This window comes from Chionomys nivalis, chromosome X (genome assembly GCF_950005125.1).
Source record: "Chionomys nivalis chromosome X, mChiNiv1.1, whole genome shotgun sequence".
NCBI lineage: Eukaryota > Metazoa > Chordata > Mammalia > Rodentia > Cricetidae > Chionomys > Chionomys nivalis.
In genome coordinates, this window is record NC_080112.1 from 100,689,334 (window position 1) to 100,713,693 (window position 24,360).

Here is a 24,360-nt window from a genome sequence, read left to right on the forward strand (position 1 = left end):
CTCTTAAAGGCATAACTACAAAGAGAATCTTTGAAGATGCTTTGGCATGGGTACAAGGACTTTGCTCCCTCTCATTCTGTTAAGTTAGCTTTTTCCTTGTTCTTAGAACAAGGCCACTGTTCTTGAGTTAGGCATTTTTATCAGCCTGTACCAGGTGGCTGGTTGGGCTGAGCTAAGTGACCTTGTGCTCAGAATCTCCTGGGTGGGAGAGGGGAAGGCCACTATCTTCCTGGGAAAACATTCTGCTAGGAAATTCTCATCCCTTTGAGAATAAGGGGTGAAGGTCCCACAATTTCATATACCAATATACAGGTTAGGGAATTAGTAAGGGGCCATGGGGAGGAAGGGAGTCTTTCAAGGAATGGGGAATAGAATATAGTCTCATAAAGGGGGAAAGGATTGGGCTGATGGCACATACCCTTAATCCCAGCACTCAGAAGGCAGATAGATACTTGAGGATCTCTGTGAGTTTGAAGTCAGCCTGGTCTACATAGCCAGTTCCAGGACAGCCAAGGCTACATAGTGATACTTTCCATACCCACCCCCCCCCCCTCTCTCTCTCTCTATATATATATATATATATATACACACACACACACACACACACACACACACACACACATATATACATACACACACACACATATATGTGAAAATGGAACTGGAAGTATTAATTTGTAGAGGAGTGGAGGGCACATGAGGGAAAGGACTATGGGGAGTAATAACAACTTATGCTAAAGGCCCTTTGAAAAAGCCATATGGAAACCTACTACTGCAGAAGCTTCCTAAAATATATGCATATACAAACACATATAAAAAAAGAGTTTAAATTTTGTCAGTATATAATAAGAGGAAAATACTTCAACTAGACACCACATGCTTCCAAAAAACCTCTCATTTCCAAGGAATGGGTTACCTTTTCTGAGTTGTTAGATAGTGGGGTCCCATAGACCCTGCAAACATCACAGGCTATCGCCATTGCTATTGGTTACCTACCAGAACTTGCTGGTAACTCTACTGCTGAAAATACCACATAATTGAATCATAGAACATTGAGAAGTATACCTAAAATTCATAAATCTCTCCAAGCTATGACCCCATCAAGTTATAATAATGACCTGCCTGGCAAGATATATCCAGTGGTGCAATAGTGGCACAAATGTTATGGGAGTAAGCAATAACTTTCTGATTTGATTTCAGGTCTGCTCCACAAGACAGAAGTGAAACTTGGTACTGTCAATGGGGACAAGCACCTGGAGCTACGTAGATTATAAGTGCTAGGGAAGAGCTTATTATAGTTTATCTGATAAATGTACATAGCATTAAATCATAGTTTTAAATCAGACTGCACATCTTCCCTCAATCTGACATTCCTCTAACCATGTCAAGCTGGCTTCAGCTAGCAATACTTCATTAAATCCAAAAGAAAAAATAGTTTTAATTTTGAGGGAGAAAATGTGCAGTTATGAGAACAATTAACTTTAGTCTTATTTAAAACAAAATGAGGCTTGTTTTGTGCTGTTTTTCTTGTTTGTTTGCTTTTCAAGAAATAGTCCTGGCTGTCCTGGAACTCGCTCTGTAGACCAGGCTGGCTTCGAACTCACAGAGATCTGCCTGTCTCTACCTTCTGAGTGTGGGGATTAAAGGTTTGTGCCACCACCACTGGTTTGTGCTGCTTTATCTACCCTTATCCTCACACAGAATCAGGAATGAAATTCTATCTCAGGCAGACACTGATACTAATGGACACTTGCATGCACATACTCTCACAGGAGCACATGTGCTCACACACAAATGCACACATACATCAAAATTCTGAGCATGTCAAGTGGAAAAAGTTTTGCTGGTATTGATCAAAGCTCTTGAAGTCAACAGTCAGTCTAAACTTGGAGGGTAAGATATTTCGATCTTGAGTCTATGTTAAAGCAATCTATTGTTATGCTCTGAAACAAGAGAATTTTGGGTTGTATCTTTTTTTTTTACTTTAAAATTCTCGAGACTATGTCAAAAAGCATCATTTTTCATTTTCTGGAATGAGGCAGGAAGGACTACACAGATCTGCATTTAGTTAAAACCAGAACAATTTCAGCAACAGTAAAGAGACAGCTCACAAAGCTGCCAGTGTTTGAGGTATCATCAATGAGATGTAAACCATCCTATTGACCTAGCTGAAACTATCAAAGCAGGAAGCTTACACCCCTGCACAATAAACTTCTACTGGGACAAGATGATTCTAGGTCTGCATTTAGGGTTTGGGTAGCAGGACACTGTCAAGTGTGGAAGATTTAGGTGAAGAGGGTGCCTGAGTCCTGGGGATGCCCCTCAACTTGCTTTGTCTTTACAGCCTGGTCAACTTCCTTCTGCAAATAAGGAAAACACAGAAAACCAACCAAACAAACAAAACAGAAATCAAACAAGCCAGTTTTAATCATGAGGGTTGAAAGATGCAGGAATCCATAGGTATGGGCCGTTTATTATTATAGCCATTTACCAGGATAATAGTATTAGGTTCTTCCCTAGGGCCTATGATCCATCTAGGGATTTTTGGCCTAGTGAATACTTTCACTCATGGGTTCTTTCTTATAGAGAGGGCTTTAAATCCAAGAAGAAAGTGGTTGTTTTATTCCAGTACCTGTGCCACCATTGCACAAGTGAACATATTTTGCCAGACTAGCCATTACTGTAGCTCACCAGAGTCACAGCTGGCTTGGACTACTGTTTATTTTTCTCTCTTGATAGCATGCATAGCACCTTCCAGCACTATAAAAGGTAACCAATAGGAATGAAGCTTCCAGGTCGTCAGTACCAGTTTGAGTTCCCCAAGTCCTATGACAGAAGTATGTGGTTTCCTCAGCAATAGGCTCTTACCATCACCTTCTGGATGGTTAAAGCAAGAACTGTGGCAATAACCCATATTGTTTGGGAGGGTCTATGGAACTCCACTGCACACTTGAGCTCACAGAGGCTGTGACAGCACTCACAAGACTGAACACAATCAAGTCAGATGGAACCTCAACACAAATGAGGGATGGCCTCATGATGTTCCACTCCCTAGCTGAAGAGTTCCTGGGAATGGACGCCTGCTGGGTTAGTGTCAGCTTCCTCAGGGATGCAGCCCCTGAGAGGCTACCCGTTCTCCAGCAGGTGACCCTACCCCCATGTACATGCTGACAGCATTAAGTGGGTTAGAAAATCACATGAAGTCGGGAGAGAAAAGTTAAGGTGTGTTTGGGGAGAGGGAAGGAATTGAAGGAGTGAAAGGGATGAAAGGGTTTGATCAAAACACTTTACATGAATGTATGAAATTCTCAAATAATAAAAATCAGAACCTTTATTCATGAATGACAGTGTGGGACCATAACTGACTAGTTATTGCCATGGATCATGCCAGAGGAGGCCCCAGCTGCAATTGAAGTTCCAGGTGTCAATGCATCGGAAGGGAATCCTCTGATGGCTCAGTCTTGTTTAGGTAAGGCAACAGGACTGCAGAGCCTTGGTGTAGGAGGTCCTTCTGTCTGTGTGTTGCTTTCATTGGTTAATAAAGAAACTGCCTTGGCCTGTTGATAGGGCAGAACTTATGTAGGTGGGGAAAACTAAATGGATTCTGGGAAGAAGAAGGCAGAGTCAGGAAGACGCCATAGATCCGCTGCCAGAGGTAGATGTGCTGGAACTTTGCTGGTAGGCCATGACCTCGTGGTGATGCACAGATTAATAGAAATGGGTTAAATTAAGATGTTAAGAGTTAGCCAATAAGAAGTTAGAGTTAATGGGCCAAGCAGTGATTTAAATAATACAGTATCTGTGTGATTATTTTGGTTCTGGGCAGCCAGGACAAACAAGAGGGCCTCCTCCCACTGACCCTGGAATGTCTTTTGCTTCTGCTGTGCCTTTAAATGTTTGCTGCAGCTCTCTTTTTCTGTTATCTAGCATAGTGTGAGTGGTTGTGGGGAGATCTTCACTGCCTGTGATATAATGTGTTTATCTCTTGGAAACATCCCATTCTACTTGGCAATTTTACCTGTGGATTGTCAAGAAAATGACCCCTTCCTAACCTGTACTGTCTAATTTAATAATAGTAACAATAGCTTATACAGAGTTTTGATGAATAAAAATAAATACAAGGACATGTTTCACAGCCAGGGTCCGTGAGTCTCACCTAAGGAGCTGCATGGATTGTAGCTCAAGTTAATGATTAACAATTGAGTTCCAATAGCCTAGCTAATTTAAATTCTTTTAACCTTAATGTTGGGAGATATGTTCACAGGTCTCAGAGTGCATCACAGCTGAAATAAAGCTTTGAAAATAACAAAGTTAGACTAAGATGTTTTGTTAAATAACTTTGAGGTGAAAAGCCCAAGAAGACATTCTAAAGTTTTAGAAAGGCACACTGTTAAATGCAGAAATCTTTAAGGCCAGGGAACAAGAACAAAGCAGCCCAATTATTATTGGCTGATGTACTCTCCTTACTAGGTTTGGTTGATAACCAATAGTGATGATTAATTACTTATACCCATTTACGTCCTAAATCTTCTGATGTAAAAAACTATTCACGAACAGATATATACCCTAAAGATTTAAAGTAGAGCTGACTGATTCTTCTCAATATATAGGTTTGTGATTTCTTTAAGATTCCTTATAAGATTACCTTTCAAGATAAGTAATAAAGTAATTGGCCCTTTCTTTGTGACTTGTAGTGAGGAGGCGAGCAGGCATGCTTTTCGTCCTGCCCGGCTTCCGCAAGGCTAGCTTTACACCTGCCGCTCCTTCTACAACAACTACAAAATGCAGCCTGCCAGTGAAAGACCTGACAAGAACACCTTGCTTGCCACATGGTTAATCTATAACAGGTTGCTTGGGTATGGATGCATGTGGGTTCTTGGGATGATTTGTTTTTCACTTGTAATACATAAAATGTTTAATCATGTGGGGGAGATGAAAAACACGTTTTCCCTATAATCATCCACTTGAGAAATGGAGTGCAGCTGTTTTGATTCTTGTCTGAAAGATTCTGTTGGGGTATAAAACCTATAAAACAACATGAGATAGAAGAGAGAGAATAAAGAGAGAGAATAAAAAAGAGAAGAAATAAAGAAGGAAAACATCAAGAGAGCTTGTGAATGCCTTTTTCTGTAACCCTCCTCAGATGGAAAAGTTTAGCCTCGCGAACTCTGTGGATTCCTATCAAAGCCCTGTGCTGCTGGAGACTGGTCCCCAGACAGCAGCAATTCATTTGGCTATTTCTTGTTCTTGCTAGCATTTTTTTTTATCCGTGCCTGTAATTAGGGTTTTCCTACTATAGCTTCTCAGCACAAAAAGCATATCTATGAATAAACAGAGTTGTAGATTGGTGCCAAACATGCTTTAAAGCTACCAGAAAGGCGAGTACAAGGGAAATATGTGTAAAGTAATATGCAACCATTCCCCTGTGCTACCAGCCTTTCAAAAAGGGCATGGGGGATAAGGTAGAATAATGGGAGAGACTTTTAGCAAAAACATTGTAGGTGTGTTTGAAACTGTGAGAGAATATATAATTTTAAAATGTCTTTTTCTCCCCCAAGCAAAACAAATCGTATCATTTGCTTTCAGCATTTCATCATACAAAGTATTGCACTTTTACTGAATCATGTTATTCATTTGAGTGATGTAATATAGGAAGTCAATTGCATGTAATAAGGTGGAACAGGGTATTAGGTAAACCGCCAAGGTCTAGAGTTAATGTAGAATGATAATTAAATGGCTGAAATAAAGCTTTGGTTTGAGGCAAGCCTGGTCTACAGAGTGACAGCCAGAGCCGGTGAAACCTTGTCTCAAAAAACCAAAACCAAAACCAAACAAAAACCTTTGGGCATTTAGTTTAGTTTTATTTTTCGTTGTTTGTTTTTCCCAGCCGCTGTTTATTTACATTCAGGTGGGTGCTATAGCAACAGGCCTGGAGAGGTTGCAGCAGGAATGCAAAGGTGGAGAGGGGAGTCTGTGTGTCTGCAGTGACAGCTGAGTGGAGAGCTCAAGGAGGAGTGGGGGAGACCAAAGCTGCTGGGGAAGCAAGTCAGGGCCTGGCCAAAGAGTATCTGGACCCTATGCCCTAAGCCCTTACCTGCTATTGTCTCCTGACTCCAGGCCAGGGCTGGGAGTTCTCTGGGCAACTCTCTACAGGAACAAAGCACACAGGGATGTTTCTGCTCTTCCGTGATAAAGTCAGAGGGCATCCAATCCAGCATTCCTCCTTCGCCTCTGGCTCGGGTTAGGGCCATGTGATAGAGAACTAGGCTCTAGTCCATATTTCAGAGGCATTAATTTTCCCTGGCGTCCCAGCCCACCAGCGCCACACTATGGCCCAGAGTGAACACAACAAGCATTGCTGGTCTAGTGGATGGGGTGGGGGAGGGGTGGGATGGGGTTAGAAGAGGGGCTCCAGAGGGCCTTCGAGGCACAGGCACTACACACGTGGTGTTAGTGAAGCCGGAACCAGGGTGCCACCTGGTCAGCACAATAAGCACATCTTTCTTCTTGAAGAATCCTTAGGCCTTGCCAACATTCATGGCCAAGTCCACACCGAGTTCTACATCCTCAGCCCAGGCATCTTGTGCTGCATGCTTACACAGCACAGATGGGCCTGGCGAGCTGTCTGGAGATTGTGTGTCACAGCAATGACAGGAGTGGAGCATGTGAGTGGTACCTGGCTGCCTGGTGAGCCCTCCTGCCAGATATGGTGAGCATGCTAATGGCCCCACTGCAGCCCTTGAAAGAAGCCTCCACAGCGCTTCTGTGGCGGCAGAAAGAGGCATCTTCTGTCTCATGGGCCGTCAGGTGCGGCATGCAAAGTCTCCAGAGGGTAGTCTCCTTTGACTGGTTCTCCTGGCAACATGATGGAGCATCTAGGACTCTATTGGCCACATCATTGCCCTCAGCACGAATAGGGCAGGGTTTCCTGATCATGCTCTCCTGCATCTGTGTGGCACAGATGATGGGCCTCCCAGCTTGGTTGCATCATCCTCTGAGCCAAGAAGACCTTCTCCACAGTAATCTCAATGCCTAGGTTACCACAAACCACCACGATCCCACCTCTGGCCTCCAAAATCTCATCAAACATGCAGACACCTTCACGGTTCTCAATTTTGCTGGTGATCTTCTTGTTCTTGTCCTTCTCTCGCGGGACCACCCTAAACTCATGCACATCAGCTTCCTTGCTGATGAAAGATGCAAACGCCATCTTGCTCTGCTCCACACTTCAGATCCTGGATGTTCTTTTCTAACACCTAAGGGAAGTCCTCAGAAACTCTAGGGAGCTCCATCCCTTACCCAAGGAGCCACCATTCTCCACATCTGTCACCAGGAAATCAGCACATTTCTCCTTCATCTGCAATGAAATGTGGCCCCCATCCACGTAGATCTTGCTGCCCACCTCTGCCATCTTACAATTTTTCTTACAGTCTAGCCACAGGATGTTCTTATCACACTTCTCTACGTAGGCATTGTCTGGGGCGATTTTCAGAGTGGCTCTCTTCTTCAGCTCTACTTAGTGCCACTGCCCTTGATGAGTTCAGTCCGGATTTCAGGTACCTTTGTGTCCATAGCTACAGCAATGGACCGGTAGAGAATGGGGTCAGATGAGAAGCTTTCTGTGGCTGCATGCCCAGTCTTGATGATTTCTGCATGGTACTCGTGAATTCCATGAGAGAAATTCAAGCAAGCTACCTTCATTTCAGACTTGTTCATCCCCTTCAGCATCTCCATAGATCAGGAAGCAGGATCAGAGGTACAAATGATGCCAGTGTTGAGGGCTGTGATGGGTGCAGAGTCAGTGTTCAGGGGTGCATGTGTTCCAGGAAGGTGTCAGTGTGGCAGCGTGGGGCTATTGGGTCTGGATGAAGGCAGCTTCTGCTTTGCTGTGTGGTTTTGGCATGGTTCCTAAGGTCCTTTGGGTCCTGCTGCAATACCTAAATTGGACACCAGAGCGCATCAAGTTTAAAGTAAGCACTGGGGTCACAGGGACACAAATGGAGGCAAAGTTCTTGCTCTGTACTCCTCAATCTCTTACTTCTCCATACCTGGACCATTATTAGGCTGCAGCTCAAAGATATTCCTAATCTGAGCATCTGCATACCTACTCAGGAGCTGAGCTGGAGCTAGCTCCGAGTTCCCAGTTTATTCTAAAGCCTTCTTGCAGCCTAGAGGTCTGTTCCAGGCCACCACGGTCTGGCCAGAGTCACTGAAGTTACAAGACACCTGTAAAGAAGTGAAGGCTCCGTGGACGGTGGTAGGGTGAAGTTTAGCTGCTCTGGTATCATCTTAATGAACAGTAAGACTGCAGTTGATGAAACCCCAGGCTGAGGACTTATGGAATGATCTGGTGTTGTGTAGTGGAGGCAGTATCATACTTAAACTGCCAACAAAGAATTGTCATTTGCAGGTCTACAGTGATGGCTCAGTGGTTATGAGTACTGGCTGCTTTTCTAGAGGAGCCAGGTTTTTATTCTCATCCACAAGGTGGCTAACAATCATCTGTAACTCCAGTTCTAGTGAATCTGATGCCCTCTTCTGGCCTTCATTGGCAATGCATGCGTGTGGTGCACAGACATGCAAGCAAACACACCCAAGCACATAAAAATAAAAATAAATATTTAAAAAAGAGTTGCCATTTCTACAAGTATAGTAGCTTTTGAGAAATTCTTAATATACTTAAAAAACTCAACCCCTTTTACTTATCTAAGGACCTGTGTGTGTGTGTGTGTGTGCGCGCGCGCGTGTGTGTGAATAGGGAACAATGAAGTTTGGTTGGCAACAGGTCTCTTTTCACACTGGTAACCAACATATATGTGAGATGTCCCTTAGCAATATCCTAATGTACCACAGGAAAGAGTGAAGTGGTGTTATAACACACTAGAATAGAGGCATAGGAACCTTCCTCACGAGGATGTGCTCCCATGTTTCTCCCACCCAGGAGCATGGTGTGGCCGTCACTGGAACTTTTGCCTAAAATGTGCTGCAGTGGTTGCAGTTCAAGCTACTAGAGATGCCATCCGCATCTTTTGACATCTTCAATGTCAGATATACTGTGGCCCTTGCGATATCCAGATCTATCTCCCATTTCTGAACTTCTGTGGCTAGGCTGTTCACTACAAGATGGCTTCCAGCATGGTACTGTTTCTCGCCAGGATTAGCACCAAATGTTCCTGTTATCAGTTTGGATTCACCCAGAACACAGCGCCAAACCTGTTACAGCGTTCTGTCCACCTCTTCTCTAAAGGGAAAAGTTTTCTTTTTACATTGGTGAGCAGCCAGTCTTTGAAGATGAGGTAGAGAAACCCTGCAAGGGGTAGCTCACAAAGATGGAGAAAAGCTTGATGTCATCAGGTGAGTTATGAAAGAAGATTATTTATCACTGACTCTACACTGAGAAAAACTATAGGGAAATATTCTGAACAAATTTAACCTAGTAAATTAGACAGTCTACAAGAAATAGACAAATTCCTAGAAAAATATGTGCTACTAAAAACTACTTTGAAAAAAATGAGAATCTTAATTGACCTATAATAGTAATAAGATTGCATTGGTAATCACTGTCCTTTCACAAGAAACACGGACTCATATGGCTTTCCTGATCAATTCTAGCAGACACTTAAGGAACTAACATTCCTCTTAGACATTAGAAGAAGGAATGCTCACCAGGCGGTAGTGGCACACGCCTTTAATCCCAGCACTTGGGAGGCAGAGGTAGGGGGATCTCTGTGAGTTTGTTTACAAGAGCTAGTTCCAGCACAACCAGGACTGTTACACAGAGAAACCCCACCTTGAAAAACCAAAAAAAGGGAATGCTTCCCAACTCATCATAAAAGGCAGTGTTGCACTAATATCAAAACAAAGATATTCAAGAAAAAATCCTACAAGCCCTTTATGAAGATAGACACAAAATTTCACAGCAAAATACTCTCAAATGGAATTTGGCAAAAGATTATACACATGAAAACTGGTGTTAGTGTCAGGAGGGTAGTTAGTTCCATGTATCGACTACTCTAATATAATGTACTAATAAATTAGAAAACAATATGATTAACTTTAATAGATGAGGAAAAGATACTTCAAAAACTTCAAACACAATTATATGGTCAGAACAACAAACTAGGTACAGGAAAGGAATTTCCTCAGTCTGATAAGGAACATGTAGGAAAACCCCACGAATATCCCATGTACAGCAGTGAGTAATAGAAATCTGTCTGTGAGCAGGAAGAAATAAGGATGTCTGTTTTACCATTTCTATTTAGCTTTGTGCTGGAGGGTCAAGCCAGGGCAATCAGGCTAGACAAAGAAACAAAAAAACACCCAGAATGGAAGGAAATAAACATCTCTACTTACAGATTTGGTACAATCCCTATTAAAATTCCATATGCCTTCCTACTTCTCCATTTTGACAACACAATTCTAAATCATATGGAAATTTAAGAGAACCAAAATAGCCAAAATAACTTTGAAAAGGAGCTACAAAGTTTTAGTCCTAATGTTCCTGATTTAGTTACACACTAGAAACCTGTAGTAATCAGGACAGTGTAGTACTGAAATATAGACAGTACATAGTGGATGGGGGTGTATGTCATTTTGAAGAGTGCTTTCCTAGCATGGATGAAGCCCTGAGTTCTGTCCCACTACCACATAAACTGGGTGTGGTAGGGAATACTAGTAATCTCAATAGCAGGGAGGACCAGAAGTTGAAAGCCATCTTCTGTAACATGAGGGCCGATTTTTTTGGGTTTCTGTCCTGCCCAGTTCCCCACAGCTGCCAGGCCCCAAAGAAAATCACACAGAGATCTCCATAAGTTATAAAACTGATTGGCCCATTAGCTCAGGCTATTTATTAGCTCTTGTAGCTTATATTAACCCATTATTCTTATCTAAGTTAGCCACATGGCTTGATACCTTTCTCATTGGGGTAGATTACATCTGCTTCTTCAGTGGTCTGTGCAGGAATGGGAGGAATAGGCTTCCTCCTTCCTAGCATTCTCCTATTCTCATTCCCCGCCTCTACTTCCTGTCTGGATGACCTGCCTCTACTTCCTGCTTGGCCAATCAGTGTTTACTTAAAACATGATTGACAAAATACAGAAAATTCTCCCACACCAATCTCCACTTATATAGCAAATTCTGGGCAGCCAGGGATACATGAGAGCTTGGAGGAGGAAGAGAGAGACACATACACATAGAGATAGAGACAGAGAGATACACATAGATAGAGAGACAGAGTCACACACAGAGAGACAGACATACATAGAGTTTCATAGATGATTGAAATAAAATTTAATATTCAGAAATAAGCCCATACACTTATATATCTGTGGTCATATGATTTTCAACAAAGTTATCAAGACAATTTGTTAAAACAATTCAATAGTAAAGTATCAGTTTTGTTATCAAATTTTGCTGGGTCTACCACCTCATATCATACTCAAAATGCATCAAAGATTTACATATAAGAGCTGGATCTGTTAAATTATTAGTTGAAAATATAATTAAATACCTTAGTGTATTTGAATCAGTCCAGGCAAATATAGATGTTTCATCAAAAATAAAATAAAAAGCCTTCTATATCAAATGGTACTGTCAATAAAGTGAAATGATAACCCACAGAATGGGAGGAAAAACTTGCATTACCTAGCAGATAAGGAGGTACTATTAGGAGGAATAATGGTCTCATACCTAGAAACAAACAGATAAATAACTTTATTTATTTGGAGAGGATCTCGTGTGGATCCGACTGGCTGTGAACTCACTTTTAGCAAAAGATGACTGTAACTGGCCTTCTTTTGGGCCACCAAGCAGCTCCCAAATCACTACATGGAGACTTATTCTTAGTTATGAATGCTAGGCCTTAGTTTAGGCTTGTCCCTCCAGCTCTTACAACTTATTTTAACCAATTTTTCTCCATCTACAATTGGACTCAGGACTTTTTAACCTTTGTTTGATTCTGTCATATAAGTGGAAACACAGGTTGTATGGTCCCTTGGGACTGGCTCTTTTGATATAGCATTTCCCTTTCTTTCTCCCTTGTTCTCTCTTCTCTCTCAAGCCTAGATTCCTCCTCCTACTTCTTCTCTCTGCCTGCCAGCCCTGCCTATCCCTCTACTCCCAGATATTGACCATTCAGCTTTTTATTAGACCAGTCAGGTGCCTTAGTCAGGCAAAGCAACACATCTGTATATCATTGAACAAATGCAGCATAAACAAATACAATGCACTACATAGTTAAAGTAATATCCCACAACAGATGGCCTTGAACTCCTAACACTCCTGCCTCCACCTCACAAGTTCTGTGACTACAGCCATGTCCTATCACACCCAACACAAGAGCCAACTTAAAAATAAAGGGTTTGAACAAACATTTCTCAAAGAAAAATATACAGATTATCAATGAGCACTTGAAAAAAAAATGCTAAACACCACCAGTTTTGAGAGAAAATGAAAACCATAATGAGATACAAATTCTCACACCTCAGTATGGCTATAATAATAATTATAGAAAGATCATCAGCTGCAAGTTTAAGCATTGTAAGGAGGGGGAGAAACTGGAACTTTCACACATTGTTGGTGGAGATGTAAAATGGTGCGTAATTCTTGTGAAGCAAAACCATACAATATTAAACATAAATGTAGTAACCTCATTCAGCTATAATCAAAAAATGAAAGTATTTATTCACATAAAACTTGTAGGAGAATGTTTATCACAGCCCTCACAATAACCCAAAAGAGGAAATGACCTATCTATCAACTGATAACTGAGGAAATGTGACATATCTTTACAAAGGAGTAGTATTCAGTTATTAAAGGCAGCAGAGCCCTGATCTACAACACTGATACATTTATCAACATTATGCTACATGAAAAAGTCAGTCCCGAGGGACCATATAGCCTGTTTCCACTTATATGAAACATTCACCATAGACAAATACCCAGAGAGGGAAAAGCTTATCAGTTAAAAGGCTCAGAGAATGGGTAGGGTAGGCAAGGGAACAACTGCCAGATGGTATGGATTTTCTTTCAGATGTAAGGAATATGTTCTAAAATTGGTTGTGTTGGTGACTACATAAGTCTATTTCATCACCAGTTCACAATTATATACTATAAGATTGTGCATTTATTTTATATGAATTGTATCTAAATAAACATAAACCCATTATTAGAAATCCAGGACCAGATCATTTTTCAGATGATTTAATTATTTAGTTATTCTAATTCTTTAAATAATTCTAATTATTTAAAGAAGAATTGAGATCACCTTTACATAAATCTTTCCTAAATATAAAACATGTGGAAAAAGCCGGGCAGTGGTGGCGCACGCCTTTAATCCCAGCACTCGGGAGGCAGAGACAGGCGGATCTCTGTGAGTTCAAGACCAGCCTGGTCTACAAGAGCTAGTTCCAGGACAGGCTCCAAAACCACAGAGAAACCCTGTCTCGAAAAATCAAAAAAAAAAAAAAACGTGGAAAAGTTTCCTCTTTGTTTTATGAGACTAATATTATTTTAACATCAAAATCACCAAAGAATAGGATCAAAATATATTATGTGAAAATTTTTAATAAAAAATTGGAAACCACTAAATAGCTTATAAAACAAACTAAAGACAAATATTCATTATGAATATAGATGAAAAATCCTTAACAAGATAATAGTTCCCTTCTGTTTCTAGCTTTTTGACACTTGTAAAAACCATCCAATAATCACATAACTATTAAATTATCAAATATTTTTAGTGTGAATTGATAGAATGAGTGTTTTTTCATTAGTCTGTCAGTATAAAATGGACTACATTGGTTGATTTTCAAATATTGAACCAATCCAGCAGTTAGAAAGGGTTTGGCTTATGTAAAATTCTTTTAATACAGTACTGAGTTCAAGTTGCTGTTATTTCACCGAATATTGTTTTATATAGTTACGTGAGACAATGGTAGGCTTTATTTCTATGTATTTAGTATAATTATAAGATGTAGTATTATTTGGCTATAAAAAAGATGATCTGATACGTAACACAGCGTATATGATCCTTCAAAGCATGATGCCAATAGAAAAAGTCAGTGAAGAAAATGTATTATATAATTTCAATCATGAAATGACATGAAAAGAGAAATTACATATAAACATGGTGTAAAGTACTGGTTGTTAGGTGTTGAGAGGATGGAAGCTATAAGAGAATGAGAGCTACATGACACAGGGCTTCTGTTTCAAGAGATGAAAATGTCCCAAAATTGACTATGGTGCTGGTTGCACATACCTGTGAATATATATCAAAATACATCAAAAGCCATTGACATAAAAACTTTAAGGGATGAATTATGTGATGTTTGAATTGCAGAATAAATAAAATGAGTAAAATAGAGAAAGCAACCAGATGTGGTGACACACACCTGTACTCCCATGACTTGAGAAGGGGAGTTCACCTGCCCTTGAGTACATAGCAAATCCTAGGTCAGTATGACATATATATGAGAGACCTGGTGGTACAGGAAAGGAGTGTGGGGAGGGAGAGAGAAAAAGTATTTTACAGGCCTGACATTAGGAAGACGGCAGAATAGGAAACCCCAGGCACTAGTTTCCCCATGAAGATGTTGACTTAACAGCAATGCATGACCAAGTTGCCTTGTAAGAAAGCCATACAATAATTAAGAGATTGCTGCCAATGGGAAGAGAGATACATCGAAGGCTGGTAGGAAAATCTGCAATACTCCTAAGAGCCCCACCTCTTAGAATAGCAGGTGCAGTTGGGAACTCTCAGCTGCTTAGTTCTATCTAAGTAGGCAAAGAGACTGGAAGAGGCATCCAATATTCTAGTTTTTGGGGGAGCTGCCTAAGACAGTGATTTCTAAAGCTAAAGTGCTAATAACAATTAAGTGCCAAGTCAGAGGCTGCTGAAAACAGATGTTCACACTATGGTATGCAGTACCACAGATAGATACTAGGTGGCACTCTAGCACCATGTGTTACTAGAGCACGTGGCAGGATGCACTACTACAGACAGACACAAGGGGGAAATAGTGAGCAGAAAACGTAAAGATTATATGCAGGAGACGAGGAAAAAAAACAACAACAAATCCCTAGGGAAAAAATTGAGAGGTCTTTAATCTCTAATGAGTCATACTGAAGAAAGTTTTCCATTCATGAAACCAGACTGGAAAGACTAGGAATGGAGCTTGCTTATTTATTTATTTATTTATTTTAATGCTAAAGCCTCAGAAAGACATGCAAAAAGATAGAGGATGACTCTGTGAGAACAAGTTAAATATCTGAAAACAGACCATAAAAAAAAAGACACATAAATTTCAAAACTATTGTCATAAACTAAACAGAAAAAAAACCCACTATAGGCTTGTAATATCAGTCTTCACTGGGCATAGAAAAGAATCAGTGAACTTGAAGATAGGACCTTCTTCTTTCTTCTTCTTCTTCTTCTTCTTCTTCTTCTTCTTCTTCTTCTTCTTCTTCTTCTTCTTCTTCTTCTTCTTCTTCTTCTTCTCCTCCTCCTCCTCCTCCTCCTCCTCCTCCTCCTCCTCCTCCTCCTCCTTCTTCTTCTTCTTCAAGACAAGGTTTCTCTGTGTAACTCTGGTGTTCTGGAACTCATGCCATAGACCAAGTTGGCCTTGGCCTTTCAGAGATCCACCTGCCTCTGCCTCCTGAGTGCTGGGATTAAAGGTGTGCACCACCACCACCCAGCTTGAAGATCTGACATTCTAAATTACCTAGGCAGAAGAGCAAAGAAAAGTAAAATAATTAAGAAAAGTGAACCTAGGGGACTAATCATGCAGCAATGAATACATGTAATGTATACATTACAGGCACACATTATATATATATACATTCCATATACACATTTCATGTACACATTACATGTATACTTATACATTATGTAAAAAATAGAAAGAGAAGAACAAAGAGTTGGCAGCAGAGAGGTTCTTTGAAGATCTAATAGCTGAAAACTTCTTAAGTCTGAAAAATACACACACACACATACACACACACATTCAGGGATCTCAAGCAATTTCTACTTGGATATCCAAACTGAGGCATCATAATCACACCTTCAAAAGTCACGGAGAATCTTGAAAGCAGCAAGAGAAAAATGACTCATTGCATACAATTGAGTTACTATTAGGTCATTAGCAGTTTTCTCAAGAGCATCTTTGCAGTATAGAAGGTAGTAATAAGAGAAAGACAACTATCTAAAGTACTGTATCTGGGACCTAGGGATATAGCTCAGTTGGTAGAATACTTTCATAGCATGTACCAAACCCTGGGTTCTCTACACCTAACACCACAGAAAATGGCATGGTAGTGCATGTCTGTAATTCCAACACTCAGTTAAGTGGAAGCAGAGGGACCAGAAACTCAAGACCATCCTTAGCAGCATAGAGATTTGGAGACCATCCTGGGCGATGAGACACTCTGTCTTAACAAATAAAATAAAAAGAGTACTAAGTGTGGGGAAACTGCCCTTCAGAAATGAAGGCAAAAAATTAAAACTTTTCTATGTAAACAAAGGCTGAAGGTTTTAATCACAGAAGAACATTCTTACAAGGTATGCTTAAAGGAGTAAGTTGATCTCATCGCTTCACAATAGTACAAGAAGGAGACTAAGTTTCCAACATGTTTCTTTTTTTTTTTGTTTGTTTTTTTTGTTTTTTTTTTCCAACATGTAAGATTTTTCTGGGGGGAGGGAAATGGCTGTTCCATAGTCAAACAATGATAAAAGATGTTTTCTAGGTGTCACAAATAGCAGTGAGATTATAAGAGCCAGAGGTGATAAATGACCCCAAGGAAACAGCGTCTTCTAGACTCAATAAGACTGATGCACATGTGAACTCGCAGAGTCAGCCATAACTGCTGTGGGTTCATATATGCAGCTGCCCTGCTGTGTGTAGAAGACACTTGTTTCTTGTACTTAGTCACCACCTCTGGGTCTTACACTTTTTCTGTACCTTTTCCCACAATGTTCCCTGAGACTTTGGAGGAGTGGTTTTAGCATATGTCCTATTTAGGGCTGGACTTTCTGCAATATCTTAGCAAATTTTATTTCTTAAATTTGAGTTATTGTATTTTCAACTCTAGAATTTTGTTTTGTGTTTTAAAAGCATGATCTTTTGTGTTGTAAAACCATGTCCTTTGTTGATTATTTAACCATGACTTCTGCAAAAATTTATTTATAATGGCAACTTCAAAGTCTTCAATGATCACCCTTTTAGGGAGTCTCTTTTCTGTCTTGTTTTGTTTATTTTTGTTTTGACTGCTTCATTGTTTTCATTGAAAAATGGACATTTTATATATGTACAATACTTTTGTTATCCAGTCATCATTTAATGGAATCTATGTTGATTCTACTTCCTCTCTTGTAAACAGAACAGCAATAAATATAGATGTGCCAGGATCTCTGTGATAGGATATAAGTGTTTTGGGTGTATGTCAAAGAAAGGTATAGTTGGGTCATATGGTAGTTCTATTTCTAGTTTGCTGAGAAATCTCCAGAACTGTTGCAAGTTTACACTTCCACCATCAGTGTATATTCTCCTTTTCCTACATGCACATCAGTATTTTTTTGGGATTTGTATTCTTGATTTTGGCCATTTTGATTTGTAGTCAGAGACTGCTTTTTCGTTTCGCCAGCTGCCCAGACCCGAATAATCACACAGAAACTATGTTAATTACAACACTGTTTGGCCTATTAGCTCAGGATTCTTATTAACTAACTCTTACATCTTAGATTAATCCATTTCTGTTATTCCATCTTTTACCACAAGGCTTGTGGTTTTTTACCTCTTGCTTTTTCGGCTGCTACATGGTGTCTCTCTGACTCCACCTACTCTCTCTATCTCTGTTCTGATTTCCCACCAGGCTTTCCACTGCTAAGCCATTGGCAAAAGCAGCTTTATTCATTAACCAATAAAAACACCACATATACAGAAGGACTTCCCACATCACTCATTTAGTGGGATGGAATCTTAAAATAGTTTTATTCTGTACTTCCCTGAGAGCCCAAACGAGGGTGAACACTTTCTAAAGTGTTCACTAGTCATTTGTCTTTCTTGTTTTGAGATTTTTTTGTTCAGTTCCATAGTTCATTTTACAACTGAGTTGTTTGCTTTCCTTATGTTTAGATTTATATGTTTTTTATATTCTAGACACTAATTTACTGTAAGATGTATAGATGGAAAAGATCTTCACCCATTCTTTGTGCAGTCTCTTTTCTTAATTGACAGCTCCATCTGTGGTACAGTAGCTTTTCATGTCTTAGTCCTTACCCACGCCTATAAGTTAAAGCAAATTCCCAGTTCAGATTTGTTTTTGTTTTGATTTATGGAATAGAGGGTTTTGAAATGTTATGTCTAGTTGAATTTCTTCATTTCATTGTCATTTGTTGTAATGCTTCTGTTTTAATTTCTAATTGTATTCATTTGGGTCTTCTCTCACTTTTGGTTAAGTTGGCCTAAGGGTTTTGTCAATGTTGTTTATCTTTCAAAAGAACCAGCTCTTAGTTCCATTGACTCTTCTTATTATTTTACATTTGTTTGTTCTAGTTCATTAATCTATGCCCTGATTTTGATAATCTCTTCCAATCTACTGTTTGGAGGTTTGGTTTGTTTCAAAGCACATTAAGGTGTATTATTACTTTATTATTTTGATATCTCTTATATTTTTGGATGTAAGAATTAAGCCCTATGAACATTTCTCTATACTATATTCCATAGATTAGGGTATATTGTGTTTTTATTTGTATTTGATTTTAGGAATTGACATTTAGTTTGGTTCCATTGTTTTCAGAATACAGGAAGCAATTTCTTTCTTTATTTTTAGTTTTTTTGAGACAGGTTTATCTGTAGCTTTGAAGCCTGGAACTCTCTCTGTAGACCTGGCTGGTCTCGAACTCACAGAGATATGCCTGCCTCTGCCTCCCAAGTGCTGGGATTAAAGGCATATGCCACCACTGCCTGGCTCCAGGATGCAATTTCAATTTTCCTATATTTATCGTACCTGTGTCTCAATATGTAATCAGTTCTGGAGAAAGTTTCATGAGCTGCTGAAAAGAATGTGTGTTTTGTAGTTTTTGTGTAGAATGTTCTGTAGATGCCTATTAGGTCCATTTTATTATGATTTTATTTAACTGTCTTAGTTAGAATTTTTATTGCTATGAAGAGGTAGCATTTAACTGGAACTGGCTTACAGTTCAGAGACTTAGTTTATTATTGTCATGGTGGGAAGCATGGTGACATGCAGGCAGACATGGTGCTGGAAAAGGAGCTGAGGATTCTACATCTTGACCCACAGGAAGCAGAAGGAGACTGTGTGCTACACTGGGCATGGCTTGAGCATAGAAGATTTCAAAGCCTGTGCCCCAAAGTGTCACACCTACTCCAACAAGGCCATACCTCCTAATAGTGCCAGTCTCTATGGGCCAAGAATTCAAACACATGAGTCTGTGGGGGGCATCCCTATTCAAACTACCACAATACTGATCAGAGTATCCACTGATACTCTGTTTAGTTTTCTCCAGATGATCTGTCTATTGATCAGAATGGGCTAGTGAATTCACCTGCCCTCACTGTACTGGGATTAAACTATGATTTTAGATGTAGTGGTATTGCTTTTATGAAATCCGGTAACCTATGCACGGTAAATATTTGTTTAGAATTGTAATGTTCTCTTTGTGAATTGTTCCCCTAATGAGGGTAAAGTGATCCTCTTCATCTTTTTTGAATAATTTTATCAATGCCTGCCTGCTTTTGGTGACATTTGCTCGTTTTTCATTCTTTTACCTCCAGGTGGTACATACCTTTTACTGGTAAGGTATATTTTTTGTAGGAAGCAGAAAGATGAGTTCTGTCTTCTAATCCAATCTGCTAGGAGATGTCCCTTTAATGAAGAATAAATGTTGTTTACATAATTTTTAAAAAAGAAAATACCCCAAATGACAGAAATTAATAGATATTTTTCAATAATAACTTTTAAAAGCAATGGAGTAAAGTAATTACTATTAAAAGTTATTATTGAAAAAATCTATTAATTTCTGTCATTTGAGGTATTTTCTGTTTTAAAAATTATGTAAACAACATTTATTAATTTATTTTACATACCGACCACAGTTTCCCACACTCCTCTCCTCCAAGTGCCCCACCTACCCCTGCTTCATTTCCCCTTCCACTCCTCTTCTGGCCTCCAGTCTCCATCAGAAATGGGCAGACCTCTCATGGGCTTGAGCAAAGTGGCATCTCGAATTGAGGCAGGACCAAACTCCCCCCTGTATCAAGGCTGGGCAAGGTAATTTAGCATGTGGAACAAGTTCCCAAAAGCCAGCTAAGTGCCAGGGACAGGTCCTGATCTCACTGCTAGGAGCCTTACAAAGAGACCAAGCTATACAACTATCATATACATGAAAAAGGCCATGGAGACTCCCTAGCTGTTGGTCTGTAGTCCATGAACTCCCACGAGCTCAGGTCAGCTGTCCCTGTGGCTTCCCCATCATGAATTCCCTGGTTCATACAATCTCTCCTCCCTTGCTTCAGTAAGATTTCAGGAGCTCAGCCCTGTGCTTGGCTGTGATTCCCCACCCCCGATTTACTCAGGAGATCTCTTATATTTCTCCTTCCCAGGGAAATCCATGCATCTCTCTTTGGTCCCTTCTTGTTATCTAGCCTTTCTGGGGCTGTGGATTGTAGGTTGGTTATCCTGTACTTTACTCCGAATATCCACTTATGAGTGAGTACGTACCATGTTTGTCTTTTTTGGTCTGGGTTACCTCACTCAGGATGATCTTTCTAGTTCCATCCATTTGCATGCAAATTTCATGATGTCCCTTTTTTTTTTTTTCTGCTGAGTAGTACTACATTGTGTAAATGTACCACATTTTCCTTATCCATTTGTCAGTTGATGGGGCATCTAGGTTTTTTCCAGGTTCTGGCTATTATGAATAAAGCTGCTATGAACATAGTTGAACAAGTGTCCTTGTGGTATGATCGAGCATTCTTTGGTTATATGCCCAAGGTTGGTATAGTTGTGTCTTGAGGTAGATTGATTCCCAATTTTCTGAGAAACCGTCATATTAATTTCTAAAGGTTTGCACTCCCACCAGCAGGGCAGGAGTGTTTTGGGAGTATTTCCTTAAACCTCTCTCAACTGTCTTGGTATTGTTTATTTATTTCCTGTGTCCTCTTGGGAGTGTTTATCCTTCTCTTTAGATTGAAGTTTCCCTTCCAGTAGCCTATGTAGAGCTGGCTTGCTGACCATAAATTCCTTTAGTCTGTTTTTATGATGAAAAAACTTTTCTCTTTCTCCTTTAATTTTAATGGATGGCTTTGCTGGGTATAGTAGTCTAGATTGACAGTTGTGGTCATTCTGACTTTTGACTACATCTATCTAGGCCCTTCTGGCTTTAAACATTTCTGTAAAAAGCAAAAAAATCATGTAGAACTATAAGACAACTCTGAGGCCATTACTGAGGCCTCTCAGCAGTAGTGCTCCCCCCTCCCCTGGGAACCAAGGACCTAACAACTATACATGCACGTACTGAAATGTTCGGAACTTTCCATCTCCCTGAGTCCTTGTGAATGTTCTCCAAATAGAACTCAGTTATTGGAATAGGGGCAAAATAACCCTTAGGTGTTGACTCAGTTGCTGATGCTTTGACTTAGTCCCTGGGAAGGGGTCAAAGTAATCCACAGATGTTCCCCCTTCCTTACCCTGCCTGATCTGGCAACCACACTTCCGCCCTTGCTTAGTCCAGTAGCCCTTTGAATAAGCCAATCATAATAGTTAAAAAATAATCCCCAGGGTCCCCCCCCTCTATTTCCCCTTCTATTTCTATAAAAATAGCCTGTACCAACTATCTGGGGTCTTTTGGCTTCTCCAATGCTGAAGGACCCCGACGTGACAGAATTAAAATCCTCATGCTTTTACATCAACTGCAGTGTGAGAGTGTTTTCTTGGGGCGACTCCTCCTTGGTAATTGGACTCTAGGGTCCAACCGTCAGGCTCCCTCTCCCAGACAGGCTTGCTTTATAAGTGACTTGTCCCTTCTTTCCTGCAATTTCCAGTGTCTTTTTAAAAATTAAAAACTTACTTTTCATAAAATATATTTTGTTCATATTTTGCATCTCCAAACTCCCCACCCAACTTTATTTTCTTTTTCTCTCTCTTAAAACAAACAAAAATAAAAAACAAAACAAACAAAAACCCAATAACAAAACAAACAAACAAACAAACAAAAATAACCAAACCCACACAAAACACATAGAGTCTTTTTTTGTTAGCCCACTACTCCTGGGCAGGGCGCCTGCCTTGGAGTATGGCCAACCCAGTGCCACTCCACTGGATAAAGCTGATTGACTCTATTTTAATAGGTATAAATTATAGTTTTTGGTAAGGGGTGGTGCTTTGTGTTCACTTCTGCTTCTCCATGCAGGGACTTGGTCTGGTTTGAACTCATGCAGGTCTTGTGTATGCTGTCACAGTCTCTGTGTGTGTTTCATATGTGCATCAATCTTGTTGTGTCTGGAATATTTCCATGGATGGAGTCTTCCACAACCTCTGGCTCTTCAAGGTGTTTTTTTTTTGTTTGTTTTTTTTTTTTTTTTTTTTTTTGCCTCCTCTTCCATGTAGATCTCTGAGACTTGAAGGTGTTTGACAAAGACTATCCTGTTTAGGGCTGAGTGCTCCAAAGTCTCTTAGACTCTGCGTTTTGTCCACTTGTGTGTCCCTGTGTTTGTTGCCATCTGTTGCAAGAGACAGCTTCTCTGAGGAGGGCTGAGGGACGCACTATTCTGAGTCCTAGCCAAATGTGGCAGTTGTTTTCAATATTTCTTTTATTTTTTAGGGATTATAATATTAATTGCACAATCCCCCCCCTTCCTCTTTCCAAACTCTCCCATATACCTTTCTTTGATCTCTTTCAAACTTATGGCCTATTTTTCAATAATTAGTTATTCTACATTTTTAATGTTTTAATTATAATATGTCATGGAGAAGTTTTCTTCTGGTCTTGTCTATTTGGTGTTCTGTCGGGCTCATATCTAGATGGGCATCTTTTTCTCTAGATTTGGGTAATTTTCTTTCATGATTTTCCTGAAAAAATTCTCTGTGACTTTGCTACCACATTCTCCTCCTCCTATGCAAATAATTTAGAGGTTAGATTTTTTTTATAGTGTCTTCAAACCATGCCCCACACATATACATATATTTCTCATTGACTTTTACTGAGTGATCCAACTTCTCTGCTTTGTCTTTAGCCTTAACACTCTGTTTTTCGCATGATCCTTTCTATTGGTGAGGTTTTCCATTGAGGTATTTATTTGGCTTATTGAGGCTTTCATTTGAAGCTTCACTTCAATGTGGCTTTTCCTCAGCTAGTCTATCCCTTCGTTGAATTCAATTTTCTTGTCCTGGATTGACTTCCTTACTTCATTCATGCCATTGTGTTTGCTCTCTTGTAGCATATTCATGTCTTCTTTGAGTCCTTTGAGCACATAATTATAGTCATTCTTCTTCTGGAAGTTCTCCCAGGTCATTTTCATTAGTGGATATTACTATGAAATTACTAATTTTTCTAGGAGACGTGTCCTGGTTTTTCTTGCTGCTTCTGTTTCTGTGCTGGGATTGCACATCTGGAGTGAGTTGGTTAGCTTTCTCCCCCCCCTTTCTCATTTCAGTGGAGCCTGGCATAATGTTTGCAAGTGGACTAACTCATTCTGTGGATGAGCTGTCCTCTCCTCGGGGGATCTGCTGTTGAGAGCTGTGAGTCCTATCCCAAGTCTTTTCTGATTATCTGCTACTGTCTGGACATTGCAGTGCCTGGAGCAAATTTCCCCTGGTTTTGTGGACTGGTTTCTGGGCCGCTTGGGGCAGCTGCTGGGTTTCTGGCAAGTAGCCAGCAGAGCTTTGCGCGCGGTAGGGTAGGGAATTTAGGGATTCCTGAGTAAAAAGAGGCTGGGAGGAGAAGAGGCAAGGTTTTCAGGTTTTTGCCTGGGTTTTCAGGTTTTTGCCTGGGTTTTCAGGTTTTTGCCTTGAGGGCAGCAGGAAGGTCCTAGCCTAGCAGCAAGTTGGGCTTCAGCGAATTCCCTTCAGAGAATGCTGGGAGAAGAGGCCCCGGGCACCCGAGGCCACCACAGAGGACTTTAGGAGATCCCTAGGAGAGATGGGCAGGAAGGAAAAAGCACAGGATCCTGGAGGGACATTGGCTGAAGCTTTGAGGAGTCCAGACCACAGACGAAAAGAGAGGACATTTGGAAGCAAGGTTCTAGGGACTCCCAGGAAGGCTGGGAGAAGGAGGCCTGAGTTAGCCATCTGGGTCTTTCTTCCCCCACCATGGAGAGTTGCAGCTGGAGAGTCTCTGGCAAGTGG

At 40.4% G+C, this 24,360-nt stretch overlaps 1 protein-coding gene and 1 pseudogene across 1 annotated transcript in view; one reads left to right on the forward strand and one right to left on the reverse strand.

Annotated features, from left to right (window-relative positions):
- Positions 1 to 6,290: 6,290 nt before the first annotated feature.
- Positions 6,291 to 7,915, reverse strand: LOC130868548 (pyruvate kinase PKM-like; annotated as a pseudogene).
- A 15,823-nt stretch (positions 7,916 to 23,738) lies between these two features.
- Sytl4 (synaptotagmin like 4) overlaps positions 23,739 to 24,360 on the forward strand; it is an 86,496-nt gene continuing 85,874 nt past the window's right edge. Inside the window, exon 1 of the mRNA XM_057759489.1 lies at positions 23,739 to 23,754. The gene's annotated coding sequence lies outside the window, so the exon portion shown is untranslated. The remainder of the gene's footprint in view (positions 23,755 to 24,360) is intronic.